This window comes from Schistocerca cancellata, chromosome 6, assembly GCF_023864275.1.
Source record: "Schistocerca cancellata isolate TAMUIC-IGC-003103 chromosome 6, iqSchCanc2.1, whole genome shotgun sequence".
Taxonomy (NCBI): domain Eukaryota; kingdom Metazoa; phylum Arthropoda; class Insecta; order Orthoptera; family Acrididae; genus Schistocerca; species Schistocerca cancellata.
This window is the reverse complement of record NC_064631.1, coordinates 11,541,425-11,558,365: the sequence shown is the minus strand read 5'-3', so window position 1 is coordinate 11,558,365 and position 16,941 is coordinate 11,541,425.

Below are 16,941 nucleotides of genomic sequence, written 5' to 3'. Positions count from 1 at the left end.
GCATCGCAACCACTATGTTAAAATGACTATCATCAGTAATGTGGGCTGAAGATTTCCAGCATAAACAGACACGACCTTCTTCCAACGCCCTAATAGCAGGGCGCGAAGGAGCTTATAGTGGTTCAAAGCCATAGGGGTGTAAAACTGCTGCTAAAGTAGGAAAAATCAGCACTCATTGGTATAATGTGCTAGCAGAATGTAATAATCTACTGTAGTCAGGTCACATAATGTGTATCCAGAAGAAATGTTTTCAGTAAGTAATGCAACACATTCCTTTCCTCAGCCAACTTCGGCTGAAGAATAGGCGGAACTTGTTGTGGGACAACGTGGAATATTCCCGCGTCAGCCCCTATTGTTCCTTGAAGTGCCGATAAGTTGCGGCGCTACACACAGGCTTGGAAACGGCTTCCGTAAGGGGAGTGCGTTCCAGTAAGAGAGGTGTCATTGAGTTTTTCTTGGCGGAAAACCAGAGCAACGCAAACGACCAGCATACAGTAAAACACGCATATATTTACTGTATGTTGGTCGTTACGCACGTAGTGGGTTCAGCTTATTATAATCAAAACGACACTTTTCTTTTCCTTTAGACGACTTGAAGTAAACTAATAAAGTGCTATGGAGATGATCTGCGTATTGGGGAATCATCTTGTTAATTGGCAGGTTAATGTATTTACTTTTGGAGTGGGGACTGCTGCAGTCTTTGATTTTGAGTTGTAGTACAAACGTAAAATTTTTTATGGATTGGACATACTATGTGTAACCTAAAATAGTATAACTACTGAGGATAGCTCATGCAACTGCAGCGTTTTCTAGAGTTGACGTCATGTAATAACATAACGCATATGAGTTTGGTGTAATTCGACCCCCCAGAGACCAATGAGTGATCTTAGAAACAGAATTTTATCCATTCTAGGATTTTTAAATCTATATTAAGTTAAGAGAAAGGAAGAAAATCTGTTGTGTGTCAGCGGCCTCTGCAGTTTTACCTGGTAACCACTGGTGTCTCTGCACACCAGTTCTCTAACGTCCGTTCTTTGTGGTGTATTTTGCTATTGTTAAGTCGGCGATACGCAGTTCTGATTACTGCTGGGGCAGTTTCTGCTCACGGGCTATCGCCTGTATTTGCCACACTTACAGCACAGTACGTAGCCACTAAGGCAACTTGAAAAACTGAACCATGACAATATTGTATATAAAAATTGTTCAAATGTGTGTGAAATCTGATGGGACTTAACTGCTAAGGTCATCAGCCCATAAGCTTACACACTGTTGTTGTTGTTGTTGTGGTCTTCAGTCGTGAGACTGGTTTGATGCAGCTCTCCATGCTACTCTGTCCTGTGCAAGCTTCTTTTTTAACAGTAACAGAAAAAATAGGTTTACAAGGGTCCATGAAGCAATCCATCAATCTCTTGAAAGCTAGAGTACCTGGTTTAGTGCAACACATGAAGGTAAAAACAGTCACTGTTCAAGAAATTGAAAGAGTTATTAAATCCCTGAAAAGTAAAAACTCTGCTGGAATTGACAACATTTCTAACAAATTATTAAAATACTGCTCCAGCCATGTAAGTAAAGTCCTTTGCCACATTTTTGATGCGTCACTTAAGCAAAGAATAGTTCCTGAGAGGCTTAAGTATGCAGTTGTAAAACCGCTGTATAAGAAGGGGGATAAGACGGATACTGCTAACTATAGGCCAATATCACTACTGACAAGCTTTTTAAAAGTTTTAGAGAAACTAATGCATGCCAGGATAGTTAAGCATCTCAGTGAACACAATAGCTTCAGCAAAAGTCAATTTGGATTTCAGAAAGGTTTGTCAACAGAAGATGCAATATTTGCATTTACTGGCAAACTCTTGGAATCTATCAACAAAAAACTGAAAGTGATTGGCATATTTTGTGACCTAACAAAAGCATTTGACTGTGTAAATCACCAAATTCTTTTACAAAAAGCTGCACATCTCGGTATAAGTGGTGCAGCAGGGAAATGGCTCGACTCATATCTGTCAAACAGAAAACAAAAAGTTGTAGTAGATAATCAAGATAGTGTCCCTATATCTTCAGAATGGGGTACCATCTCATGTGGAGTGCGGCAGGGCTCAGTTCTGGGCCCCCTACTTTTTATTATATTTATAAATGATCTTCCTCTCTCTACGGAATATTGTAGATTCACCATTTTCGCGGATGACACTACACTACTTATTGATAATTCGGAAGATAAGCTTGAGGTAACGGCAAATAAGATTTTAAATGAAATGGTGAACTGGTTCAACATTAATGGTCTTATTTTAAATTACTGTAAAACAAACTACATTCAGTTCCACAAAACATCCAAAGATGAGGAAATATTTGTAAAGGTAGGTGAGCAGACAATAAACAGGGTAGATTCCTCAAAATACCTAGGCTTGCATATTGATAGCAAACTGAATTGGTCCAGCCACATCGTGGATCTGTGCAAAAGACTAAGTTTAGCAACATATGCATTGCGCATTGTTTCTTGTTATAGAAATATGGAAACCATGAAGTCAGCATATTATGGTTACTTTCATGCAATTATGGCATTTGGAATTATATTTTGGGGAAATCAGCCACTGGCTAAAAAAGTACTGTGTGTACAAAAAAGAGCCATAAGGATCATGTGTGGAGTCCATCCTAGAGCCACATGCAGGAATCTTTTTAAGAAGCTTGAAATACTTACATCCACTGCGCAATATATATTCTCATTGATGTGCTTCATAAGGAAAGAAAAATCCATCTTTAAGCTGAATAGTGCATGTCACAGTCACAATACTAGAAGGAAACATGATATCCACTATGAACAGCCAAATCTAAGTATGGTGCAGAAAGGAGTCCATTTCAGTGCCTGTAAGATTTTTAATGCCCTCCCTTCAAGAATTAAGTGTTTGATAGATGATGATCTCCTGTTCAAAAAAACCTTAAGGCAGTTCCTATTGCAAGGATCATTTTATACATTAGAAGAGTTCCTGAACTACAGTATGCCCAAATTTGTATTTGTAATACCGAATATTTTTATTGTGAACATATATTTTGCAATATTTATTTCTTTGTAACACTTATTATTTTGTAATCTTTATCTCTCTCTAAAATGTATTTTTGTAGTGGGACCTAAGTTACTATTCACTGTTTTTTGTTTTGTAATCTCTATCTACATCTAAAATGTATTTTTTTGTAGTGGGACCTAAGTTACTGTTTACTGTTCTTGTTTTGTTTTATGTATTACCATAAATTCTGGCCAAAAGCTTGTAAAATTGACACGTTCCATATCCTGTGATACTGTCACAACATGGATCACCGGAACAAGACATAAATAAATAAAATAAATAAAAAAGGCACGCGTTTTACCTCACGCATTTAGGTCTTGAACAGGACAAGGAAATTAGACTTTAGAAAAACGGACGTAGCTGGTGGAATACTTAACTTTAATCCATTAATGATGAACGTCGCTCTTGGCGGTACATGATTCACAATATCAATAGTAATTGAATGTGGCGCCTTGCTAGGTCGTAGCAAATGACGTAGCTGAAGGCTATGCTAAACTATCGTCTCGGCAAATGAGAGCGTATTTTGTCAGTGAACCATCGTCAGCAAAGTCGGTTGTACAACTGGAGCGAGTGCTAGGAAGTCTCTCTAGACCTGCTGTGTGGCGGCGCTCGGTCTGCAATCACTGATAGTGGCGACACGCGGGTCCGACGTATACTAACGGACCGCGGCCGATTTAAAGGCTACCACCTAGCAAGTGTGGTGTCTGGCGGTGACGCCACACATTACAAGCGGAAAACCTGTATCCATTTCACACAATGCGTGTTCAAATTCTCCACGTTGGCTACAATGCACAACGACTTCAATACTGTCACTGGGTATATGAGAATAATCACTTGCTTCCATACATACTATTAACTGACGAAGCCCTCTTTTCACGAGAATAATCATCGATGGTCAAGGAAGATACACACGCTTCAGTGGACAGCAATTTCCAAGTTCGTTTTGCCATAAATGTTTGGTGCGACATGATCGGTAACCTTTCGATAGGTCCAATTATTAACGATCAGCGATTGGCGGGAGAGAGGTACCTGTATTTTCTGGAAAATTCATTTGTGAAACTATTGGAAGACGATCCTTTAGCCAAGCGAACTGGAATGTACTTTCAACACGACGGTGCCCCACCATGTGTTACCTTACGTGTGAGCGACCATCTTAACCGCACCTACTATAATCGCTTGGTTGGCCGTGGCGGTGCTATTAACTGGCTTCCAAGATCACCTGACCTTACACCTTTAGATTTCTGTTTATGGGTTTTGATGAAATCCGAGGTGCAAAAGTGAAGGTTAATACACGAGATGAACTGCTTCGTCGCATCATGGACGCTGCTGAATTGATTAGCAACCAAACACAGGAAATTGAAAAAGCAACACACCATGTTATTGCTAGAGCGAAAAAGTGCACGACGTTCATGATGGATATGCGAGCTTGTTGTGTGAACTGTGCAATATCTGTACGATAAGTGTTAAAGCCTTTTGTAAGAGACGTGGTACGTCTTTTTCAATTGAATACATGTAACATGCATGTTGTAATGCATTATGTACTATGTGCAAAGTAAATAAACATTATTTACAAATGTGTAACATAACTGTACTTCCCTGTAACATTGGTTCCAAGAAAATCACGTTACGGTCCAGTTCTATTGCGTATACGTTCACAATGTGCACATCAATTTTGAAGAATTAAAGTTCCTTTCAATATCCATACCTCCCTATCGAAGCATTTGCTGACCTATGTTCATGTAACATTTTTTGTTCGGAAATACTTATACTATGTCTCTGTAGTGTAGCCGTCGTCTTACTTTTTTCACAGTTATTTCCTCTATCTGTTCACCCTCCTGGTTCCCTCCAATCTCTCACCTTATTTCCTTTTATTCTATCCTTTCTTGTGTTACAGGGCCTTTTAAACGCTTCTCCCACCACAACAGACTGATAATTGGCGGGTTAGCTTCTTTTACTTCTTTCCTCATCTCTGCCATCTTTTCCATGTTGCCCTCCCCCCCTCTCCCCGCCGTGCATCGATAGACTTCTTCATATTTATACCCCCCTCCCCCCTCCCACCACCAAGTATCATGTTTCCTTTTGCAGACCGGCCAGTGTGGCCGAGCGGTTCTAGGCGTTACATTCGGGAATCGAGCGACCTCTACGGTCGCAGGTTCGTAACCTTTTTCGGGAATGGATGTGTGTGATGTCCTTAGGTTAGTTAGGTTTAAGTAGTTCTAAGTTCTTGGGGACTGATGACCTCAGAAGTTAAGTTCCATAGTGCTCAGAGCCATTTGAACCATTTGAACCTTTTGCAGATGTGTATTTATACTTCTCTGTTCATTCTCACATACAAGGCTCTATCATGTTTGTTACATGTTCTCGACAAGTAATTATATAAAAAAACATCTTTTTTGGTTCACTTTTTCTTTATTGCCTTGAGTCCACCATTGTGGGCGCCGCTTTCTTACTTCCTTTTGCTGCCCAGTGCATTAAATGATGCTTCACGCACACATTTTTTCAATTCCTTGGCAGATATGCTGCGCCGTTTCTTCGTAAAAGTGCCTCAGTCTGTTTGACAAACGTAATTTATAATGAAATTCTACAGACTCTTGCTTGAAGGTATCTAAGTCGTATTTCATAATATCCACTGTCCTCGTTGCAATATTTGCCTCTTTAACTTGTTTTTTGGCAGCTGGATGTTACTATCATCTTTGTGCCTAACAGGAAGTGGTTTGAGCGACATTGTGAACGTCTGTAGGCTGTAACATCGTCTTTTTTTTATGCTGGAATTTTTGTATTGAGTAATATGGTCTGTTATTGACTTTCACACGTATACTTGTGGATCTGCTTGTGAAGAAAGAAACCGTTTAAAATCTTCAAGGACACACATCCACGAAACTTTCTCCATTATCAATTACTATGTCATCTCCACTATCATTGGACATCTCTACATTTCCATTAAAATTTTTGGGCAGTTACGCTCTCTAGCACACTTCTTAATTCCTCACAAATGTCACCTTTGACTTTGTTGTCAGCATTATTCGCCGGTGCATAAGCTCTGACAGTGATCAGTTCGTGACCGTGGTTTGAGATGCCTCTTCTGTGCTTCTCGTGAGCAGCTATTCAAATTCATCTCTTGACCAGTTCCTTCTTTTTAACGCCTCTGTAAAAATTAATGTATTTGCTATATTTTCATTACCCTTTCCCTTGACGTTTGTTTCCTTGGCGTCTACTGTCAGCCTCCATAGTTCCCGGAAGACTTCCCTTTTCTTCGTACCTAAAGACGCACATTCCATGTTGTTATAAACAAAGTCCTTTTCCATAGCCATTTTCGTCTCAGTGGTGATCCAGTCCCGCTATATTTTCGAGGCTTTTGACTGAGATTTCGAACAGAAAACTAATTTTTACAAATGCTGGAGAGCTGGCCCAACGGTTCAATCCTCAGTCAACCGGGCAGTCTTTCGGTTGCCGTTACCGAGGCTGGAAGTCGAGGAGGAAGGACTGGAATTAGGACAAGAGATTGAAGCAAGTGAATGGCATGAGGATTCGAGCACAATTAGCCTTGACAATGATACAGAAGAGGAAGCTGCAGATGAAATTGATCACGAAGGAGGTAAACAGTGTCACATTTTGTTTCTTTTTTTAGTAAAGATAACTTCACGAAATGGTTGAAAGAACCTTCAAATACGGCTGCGATAACTACAGCTCATAATATGGTTTCCCATTTGCCTGGCGTCAAAGGAAATGCGAAAAATGTGAAAACAATTTTGGAATCATTATTGTTATTTATTATCTAACCATCCAACCTATGCTGAAAAATGTAGACCAAAAGAAGTTTATTGAGCAAGAGGCTCCGAAATGTGATTCAGTTCACCAGTATGCTGTGAAAAAAATTGACTATGAGGAAACATGAGCTCTGTCAGGTTTTTTGTACCTTACTGGCTTTATGAATCAAATAGGCTGAACTTTGAAGATCCATGGAACTGACATAGAAATTTTCAGGATGGCCATGTCCTCCTTCCGTTTTGTCCCCCTACTTCAGTGTCTGCGTTTAGACGATAAGGAAACTAGAACGCGACAAACTGGCTCCTATAAAGCACAACTTTGAAACTTTTGTGTCTAACAGTCAAAATCTTTACTCCATGTCCGAATATGTGTCATTAAATGAACAACTTGTTAAATTGCATGGTTGATGTACATTTAGGCAGAATGTGCCTAACAAGCCAGACAAAGAAGGAATAAAAATATTTGCTCTGGTAGATTCTCGGCCATTTTACACAGAAAATTTGGAAATATATGCAGGGAAACAACCTGAACGCCGCTTGGAAGTTATAAACTTTCCCAGCTCTCCTTGTCATGTAGTCGAAAGAATGGTTCCTATAATTTATGCTAGAGGACGAAATACATATAACTGTGGATAACTGGTTTTCCGGTATTCTGTTCTCCGCTCACCTTCTGCAGCAGCGTAAGATGACAAATGTTGCAACGTAGTGAAAAACAATCCAGAAATTCCGAAAGAATTTGTTGAAACAGAGGGGAAACAAATATCTTCTTCTTTATTTGGATTCAAAGGCAACATCACACTAGTTTCGTACTTCACAAAAAAGGGTACAGTTGTCCTGGTATTATCAACAGTGCACGATGACATAAAGATAGACGACGGAACAGGCCATAAAAATGATAAAGTGAAAAAGGAATTCAGAAAACATAACCTTCGATAATTTGGCTGAAGGAGAAATCGATGTGTTTGTTCCAGCTGCGATGTTTCAAGCACTTCAAAGCGCTGGTCATTAACAATCTTCTTTTCAGTAGTCAATACTGCTGCAATTAATGCACAGGCAGTATCGTTTTCAAACACTCGGTCTAAAGTGAAGAAATTTTCTGAAGAATCTTGGACCTCAGATAGTAGAAATTTACATCAACGGAAAGCAGAGTCATCAAGTAGATTGTAAAGAAATCTTCAACGGTGGTTGCAAAAGAAAAGTCAGAAATTTCCAATGAAACTGCTCCTAAGAAAATATAATCACAGAGCATGTGCACAGCTTGTCTTAGATCCAAAGACAGGAAAACTTAACATTCGTATCGTACATGGAGTGAAATTTTATGCTCAGAATACATTGTTCCAACATGCGAAAGCTGTTTCAGCAATGAAGAAGACATGGAATGAACGCTGAGTCCCTCTGATAGCAGGTGTAAGTCAACTGTTATACGTTACTCCTAAAATTAGGACAATCTAAACAAACTTATTCTTTCTTTTGTTGACGGAAATGTGACCTTTACAATTGAAAACAGCAAAACTTATCAAAACTTTAAGACCACAATGCTACTACAGATAAATCAAAGCTATTTTTTATTCTGTATGTATTTTTAAGGCCTATTAAACACGTTTTCGTTAGTTTTAGGCACAATGAATGTTTTTATTATTTCTAAATAGTGAATTTAATAATGTTAAACTATCTGACCACAGTCACGAATGGTTAATGGAACTTGAGAAAGAAAGACGCCAAAATTGCTCATGCAAGATAACAGCAATTTCACGGAAGAGAAACACATGATTAAATATTGTGAACATGTTCTAGAATGGATGATATTGCAAGTATCAGTACAATTCACCACCGATTTAATTACGGGAAATGACCGTGCGAACTTTACCAGTTGAATTTGCAACGACGAAGTTTTGTACATTATTAAAAAAATGTTTGGTATCACTTCGATTGTGCTTTCTTCATTTTGTGGGTTTAATGTACAACAACATGTCAAGATTTTGTTTTGCGATGTGATGGAGATGTACAGGTATGTGTATTTAACTACCATTCATTGCCCTGATCTGATTTCTGTTGACTGAATTCCCTTTCCGTTTAGTTTTCTGTTTTCCTTTGTGACACTTTTTAATGTCATACAATCCCTCTTCAATGCCGTCTGTTACTGCTTCTGCAGTGTTTGCGAGAAATATATCCTTCGTAGATGGAGTCCTACAGTTTCTTGGATCAGTTATTTTGTAGTTCATTAATCTGAAAATCTACTTCAGTAAGAGAGTACACATTTCTTTCAGTTGCCTCCTGTGGTGTGGAAATGTCCACCTGTGTTGGTCCGTGCACTTACAACCGGACAGCACACAGCAGTAGCGGCCGCATTTGCCTGGCTGCATGAGTTGGCTTCGCCAGCACTGACGTAATCGGGTGGGGGGTGGGAGGTGTTCCATATGGCACACCTGCGAGGTTGGGCAGTGCAAATGACAGGGTTGCAAAGCGGCAGAAAACACGTAAGAAGGAATCTGGCACCGTAAATCCCTCCGCAATAGGCAACCGGCATTGAGGCGGGAAACACGAGTGTGTCAGACGATCTCCGTGCAAAACCTGAGACAAACGTAGACTTTGCTGGAACCCCCTCCTACGAGTCTTCAGGCGCATCGTCAGATATTTGCAGTTGCATTTTTGCGGTATGTAGTTGGAGCCAGCCTAAACAAATACTACTCATCACGTCTTTTATGTGACACACAGTGTCGACAGAAAGCGTTGGTTCGAAACCCGTCGCCCGCATCTCGTGGTCGTGCGGTAGCGTTCTCGCTTCCCACGCCCGGGTTCCCGGGTTCGATTCCCGGCGGGGCCAGGGATTTTCTCTGCCTCGTGATGGCTGGGTGTTGTGTGCTGTCCTTAGGTCAGTTAGGTTTAAGTAGTTCTAAGTTCTAGGGGACTGATGACCTCAGATGTTAAGTCCCATAGTGCTCAGAGCCATTTGAACCATTTTTTTCGAAACCCGTTACAAACAAAATGATTTTTAGAACGAAGTTCTACTTCTGCAAAGGCTGAAGCAGTGCCAAATCAGTACACTGCAATATTCGTTTTATCGATATGTATTAACAGGGACAGAAAAAATCGAAGAATATCCAGTACTCCATCAGCGACTCGACCGCCCCAGCTCACACTGACCGCTACGACCGTACGCCAGCGCTGCGCTCCTGGTACTGAGGCAACGATGAAGCGCAGTAAACAGCATGCAGCTCACGTTATCTCAGCAATATGAAGAAATGCTTCAAATGGCTCTGAGCACTATGCGACTTAACTTCTGAGGTCATCAGTCGCCTAGAACTTAGAACTAATTAAGCCTAACTAACCGAAGGACATCACACACGTCCATGCCCGAGGCAGGACTCGAACCTGCGACCGTAGCAGTCCCGCGGTTCCGGACTGCGCGCCTAGAACCACTAGACCACCGCGGCCGGCCAATATGAAGACAGCCAAAGTTGTCGAAGCGTTTAGGTCGTGTGACATGTTTGGCTAGCTCAGTGGGTTGAGCTCTTGCTCAGGAAAGTCAAAGCACATAGTTTTAGAGTCCCGGTTCGGCACACAGTTTTTATGTAAAAGGGAGTTTCAGTTTAGGACTCTGGTTCTGTAAGAGCACACCACAATTCGGATTTCACATTAAGCAGTGGCTATTGCCAAAAATTGTTAGCATTCGCAGAACATCGATAGTTCAGTGAGTTTGAAACATTTCCATTGCATCCACACATGTTTCAGTTATACACGGAGATATAACTGTCCAAACCCTAACCAATAACGTATCATGAAGCATCTGCCTGTACCGTGAATCGGAAGTATAACTTGAGCACATGACTCACTGTTAAACTTACCTAGAATGCAGCTCATTGTACTTTTTGCTCTATCAAATGAATGATAAATTACTCTAAGGCTGCAATACTCTACGAAAGGTCGGTACACTTGTAAATGAATCGTATACAAATCTGATGAAACATACCTGCAAACATACTGTTCACGCCGAGTGTCGTTCAGTTTTGTGGCTGTATATTCGTTACTTCATTTGCACGGAGTTAAAAGTGCATTTGTCAGAATTCACGTGACGGTATCTCATTCTGATCAACACGACACGAGTGCTCTGAAAGAAAAAGTTACACTCGTATGAATTTACTGTGCCCAGCTGCCGCAACTCTCTATTGTAATATGGCATATATTCTGTGCTCACTGCCTCCTGGGACTTAAAACCACAACGACAGGACAGTTTAGGATTTTCTAGAAGTCAATAACCCGATATTGTCCAAGACAAAAAAATATTCTGAGCCCATCGTTGTAACAGAGTGGTTACCATTGACGATATAATGACAGCACTGGGGCAGAAAACAATGGGAGCGTCACAGCTTCCTGTTTACCAACACGAGGTGGAAGTGATGGCGTATCGGATGATATAAACTATGTTCATTATCTACCACCGTATAATTCTGTGTAGGTTAGAACAAAGTTGCAGTACTGACATGGGGTAACAGTATGTATTACGTTGGTCCATAAGCTTGTAGCCGATTTTCGCTGAGTTTAGTGAACACAACAGAGGCACAAGACAGATACTTTAGTCATCAGTAATCTACTATCCTTCACCGTTTACAACTGTCTGCCAGCGCTGGGGTAATTTTACGGTGGCACGACTATTGATATCACGTGGTCTTCAGGCGAAGAACTCGTCCAGTCATGTTCGGAAAGCATTTTGATACGGAAAAGAAGTTCCTTAAGGGTTGTTGATAGAGAGCAGTAAAGATAAAAATGTGAGGGCGTAAGGCGTCAGGTGAATAAGGTGCGTGCGCAATGACTTCCCGACCCAACTCCTGTATAGTGTTTTCTGTGAGTCTGGCAGAATGCGGGCTGGCGTTATAGTGGAGTAGCAGTCTTCCTGGCCGTTGTTCCAGAACTGCGTCTGCAAGACGTCTCAGCTGTTGCCAGTGAATGTCAGCGGTGGTGGTTACACCTCGGGAAAGCAATTCGTAGTGCACCACACCGTCGGTGATCCATCTCATGCGTAGCATTGTCTTTGTGGCTGCGTGCATAAAGACACCATTTCTTCTCACCAGTAACGATACAGGATAAGAATGGTCGGTTGATTACGAGCCAATTGATGCGTGCAAGCAGAAATGCACGCATCACCACCCGCTGTCTGTTCTGAATTTGACGGTCCCCTCACACCCGATTTTTGAACCTTTCCCATTACATGCAGATGTCAGACGATGGTGGAATGATCACAGCTCTCTTAAAACTTCCGAGCTAATAGGCCGTGGTCGATGTGTACAAGTTTCTCCTAACGTATCCTCTCCGACTGCGGGAGACATCTTCAGGGGTAAAGTGGCGGACTACAATCAGAACTCGAGGGAGTGACGAATACAAGGGAATTGTAGAGGGCACATCCAATCACGTGACGTCGGCTACGAGATTCTCTGGTAGTGCCAACATTCCAGATTGAAAGTATTCAATCGTCATTATTACGTTGCAATGCTGATACACAAATTTTATTTTATTTAACGCCTTCTTATTTTCTGTTGAAATTATTACGGTGTTTGCAAATATCAATAGAACCTTCAACATCGCAGCGCGTCAGCAATCGTTGGTTAATATATTAAAAAACTAAAAACCCGTCTCGATTGCCAAAAACCACCTACTGTTAACTGTTTTGCAGTTTATGGCGGGTCATGGCCAACCGAACATAGGCCGATGTGAGGTGGAGCGTACACCATTAAGTTAAGTAGTGGTTTTGCCTTTGTACATATGTACAGTTTGTGTTTTCCTTTTCTTTTTCGGTTATAAATGTATGGCTACGGTGTTCTTTTAATTGACAAAGGTCTTCTTAGGCACTTAAGGGTTTTATTGTTGTTCTGAAGAAGGTGTAGCTATCCACGCCGAAACCTGGGTTAACACTTAACACTAGGTGCTTTTTCGCAGTCGAGGCGGGTTTTTTTTTTTTAATATCAATAGCTTCTCTATACATACGAGCATGACAATGTGATGTTTTCGACATTACACTCGTCTCAGTCAATTTTATTTCATGATCACCCTCTTGGTAAAGATGTACCGCTACGGTCGATTTATACGTATGTCCCTGGCGGCAGTTGCTTTCGTGTTGAACCAGACCGGTGTTAACACTTCTTTTTATGGTATCTATATTAACCTGTCCACAACTACAAGGAATTTTGTATACGCTCGGTGTGGGCAAAGGATGTCTTGCACCTTTTACCGATCTTAGACAGTAGTAGTTTCCACATCATACTTTCTCAACACTTTCCCAACGAAATATGTAAACGTACTGACTAACAGAAGGAAAACTTATCCTTTGGGCGGCCGTCGTTCCACGTCGATCTTGATTCTCTCCATAGGGCAAAGTGGTCGATCCGTGCCCTTGTTAGAATAATCATCCGTCTTAAATGTCGATTATAGATGTTCAGACTCATCTTTCAAATAGGTCGGTTCACGAATTTTGTGTGCCCTGTCCATCAAGGTTTTAAACACAGGTCTTCTTGTCTGTGTTTATGTTTAGAATCTTTGTGCAGGTAAAGGTCAGTATTTGTGGCTTTCCTGTATACCCTACGCCCCAACGGCCCTACCGCTTGTTTGCAAACAGACACATTCAAGAAATTCAGTTGGCCGTTATTCGTAAGGGGAAAGTTATATACATCGACGGTAGCCTATTAGTCTGGAAGTTTCAAGTGACGTCAGTACCAGCCGGCATTGTGGCCACACACGGCGCGAATGTCTCTGCCTGCCTTTGTTACTGACACCCCTCCATTGAACTCAAGCAGAACAATATGTTGGAAATGTTCCAGTTTCTCCACTTGTCACTCTATTTTGCACATGCTATCCCCAGATGACAAAATGTAAACTCAATTAGTAACAGTGAACTAAAAAATCAAAATTAACAATCGATAAATAAACCTATCTAGATTAAAACTGAAGAAACTGCAAAAAGGTGGGAATTTAAGGAGATGGGACCTGGATAAACTGAAAGAACCAGAGGTTGTACAGAGTTTCAGGAAGAGCATAAGGGAACAATTGACAGGAATGGGGGAAAGAAATACAGTAGAAGAAAAATTGGTAGCTTTGAGGGATGAAGTAGTGAAGGCAGCAGAGGATCAAGTAGGTAAAAAGACGAGGGCTAATAGAAATACTTGGGTAACAAAAGAAATATTGAATTTATTTGATGAAAGGAGAAAATATAAAAATGCAGTTAATGAAGCAGGCAAAAAGGAATACAAACGTCTCAAAAATGAGATCGACAGGAAGTGCAAAATGGCTAAGCTGGGATGGCTAGACGACAAATGTAAGGATGTAGAGGCTTGTCTCACTAGGGGTAAGATAGATACTGCCTACAGGAAAATTAAAGAGACCTTTGGAGATAAGACAACCACTTGTATGAACATCAAGAGCTCAGATGGAAACCCAGTTCTAAGCAAAGAAGGGAAGGCAGAAAGTTGGAAGGAGTATATAGAGGGTCTATACAAGGGCGATGTACTTGAGGACAATATTATGGAAATGGAAGAGGATGTAGATGAAGATGAAATGGGAGATACGATGCTGCGTGAAGAGTTTGACAGAGCACTGAAAGACCTGAGTCGAAACAAGGCCCCCGGAGTAGACAACATTCCATTGGAACTACTGACGGCCTTGGGAGAGCCAGACCTGACAAAACTCTACCATCTGGTGAGCAAGATGTATGAAACAGGCGAAATACCCTCAGACTTCAAGAAGAATATAATAACTCCAATCCCAAAGAAAGCAGGTGTTGACAGATGTGAAAATTACCGGACAATCAGCGTAATAACCACAGCTGCAAAGTACTAAAACGAATTCTTTACAGACGAATGGAAAAACTCGTAGAAGCCGACCTCGGGGAAGATCAGTTTGGATTCCGTAGAAATACTGGAACACGTGAGGCAATACTGACCTTACGACTTATCTTAGAAGAAAGATTAAGGAAAGGCAAACCTACATTTCTAGCATTTGTAGACTTAGAGAAAGCTTTTGACAATGTTGACTGGAATACTCTATTTCAAATTCTAAAGGTGGCAGGGGTAAAATACAGGGAGCGAAAGGCTATTTACAATTTGTACAGAAACCAGATGGCAGTTATAAGTGTCGAGGGACATGAAAGGGAAGCAGTGGTTGGGAAGGGAGTAAGACAGGGTTGTAGCCTCTCCCCGATGTTATTCAACCTGTATATTGAGCAAGCAGTAAAGGAAACAAAAGAAAAATTCGGAGTAGGTATTAAAATCTATGGAGAAGAAATAAAAACTTTGAGGTTCGCCGATGACATTGTAATTCTGTCAGAGACAGCAAAGGACTTGGAAGAGCAGTTGAACGGAATGGATGGTGTCTTGAAGAGAGGATATAAGATGAACATCAACAAAAGCAAAACGAGGATAATGGAATGTAGTCGAATTAAGTTGGGTGATGTTGAGGGTATTAGATTCGGAAATGAGACGCTTAAAGTAGTAAAGGAGTTTTGCTATTTGGGGAGCATAATAACTGATTATGGTCGAAGTAGAGAGGATACAAAATGTAGATTGGCAATGGCAAGGAAAGCGTTTCTGAAGAAGAGAAATTTGTTAACATCGAGTATAGATTTAAGTGTCAGGAAGTCATTTCTGAAAGTATTTGTATGGAGTGTAGCCATGTCTGGAAGCGAAACATGGACGGTAAATAGTTTGGACAAGAAGAGAATAGAAGCTTTCGAAATGTGGTGCTACAGAAGAATGCTGAAGATTAAATGGGTAGATCACGTAACTAATGAGGAAGTATTGAATAGGATTGGGGAGAAGAGAAGTTTGTGGCACAACTTGACCAGAAGAAGGGATCGGTTGGTAGGACATGTTCTGAGGCATCAAGGGATCACCAATTTAGTATTGGAGGGCAGCGTGGAGGGTAAAAATCGTAGGGGGAGACCAAGAGATGAATACACTAAGCAGATTCAGAAGGATGTAGACTGCAGTAGGTACTGGGAGATGAAGAAGCTTGCACAGGATAGAGTAGCATGGGGAGCTGCATCAAACCAGTCTCAGGACTGAAGACCACAACAACAACAAATAAACCTATAATAACCGAAATACCAACACACAAAGTAAGAAAGCAACGAATTTATACACGAACCAGACACATGAGTTAGTCAGTGCCCTACGTTACTCGGGAAGCTTCCAGTCTCAGTCGCCACACAGCTCCGTGCAGAGATGCTTCCGACAAAGCAGTGTGGCGTGTGAAGCCGAGCAAACATTTTCTTGGTCATCTGTCCAGGGACCCTCGTAGCCCATCTACTCTACTCTCACTCAAAACCAATTCTGCACATGTCTTAGCGTCAGAGCAACTAGTCGAGGCGCCATGCGGTTATGGCAGCCTGCGAAGCTTAGGGGTACCGATCACCTTGAAACGCCAGGATAACCTCTGCTCGTCAAAGCTTCTGTATGGTAGATTGCTGCAGGGTGTTTAATGTTCCCCAGCCATCGTCACTCATTGATGAAACTCCATACCTTCACATCTTACTTAACTGCACCCTTCACATTAATGTCTCCACTGCCAATATTCGACGCCACTCACTGAAGGAAGGCAGCAGCACAAGCAGTGGAGGGTATATGAAGAATGTCGGAGGGACGCGGAAAACAATGCAAGCATTGTGGTAATGCGGAAATAGAGCGATTTATCTGACATCTAAAAGGGCTGGAACATTCACTGGCTTTTATGCCTTTCAGGCCGAAATGGCTAAGTTTGTAACCTGTTCGTGTGTCGCCATCGTTAAACTATGCCGTGCTTGACAAAGTGGTGCTGAGGCAGCAGTGATGCACCATGGAACATAAATGACAGCGATGAACGAAGGCCGGCCGAAGTGGCGGTGCGGTTAAAGGCGCTGCAGTCTGGAACCGCAAGACCGCTACAGTCGCAGGTTCGAATCCTGCCTCGGGCATGGATGTTTGTGATGTCCTTAGGTTAGTTAGGTTTAACTAGTTCTAAGTTCTAGGGGACTAATGACCTCAGCAGTTGAGTCCCATAGTGCTCAGAGCCATTTGAACCATTTTTTTTGATGAACGAAGACTGCAAAGATGTGTACGGGTGAAAATACGTGCAACTGTTGGGCATCTGACGGT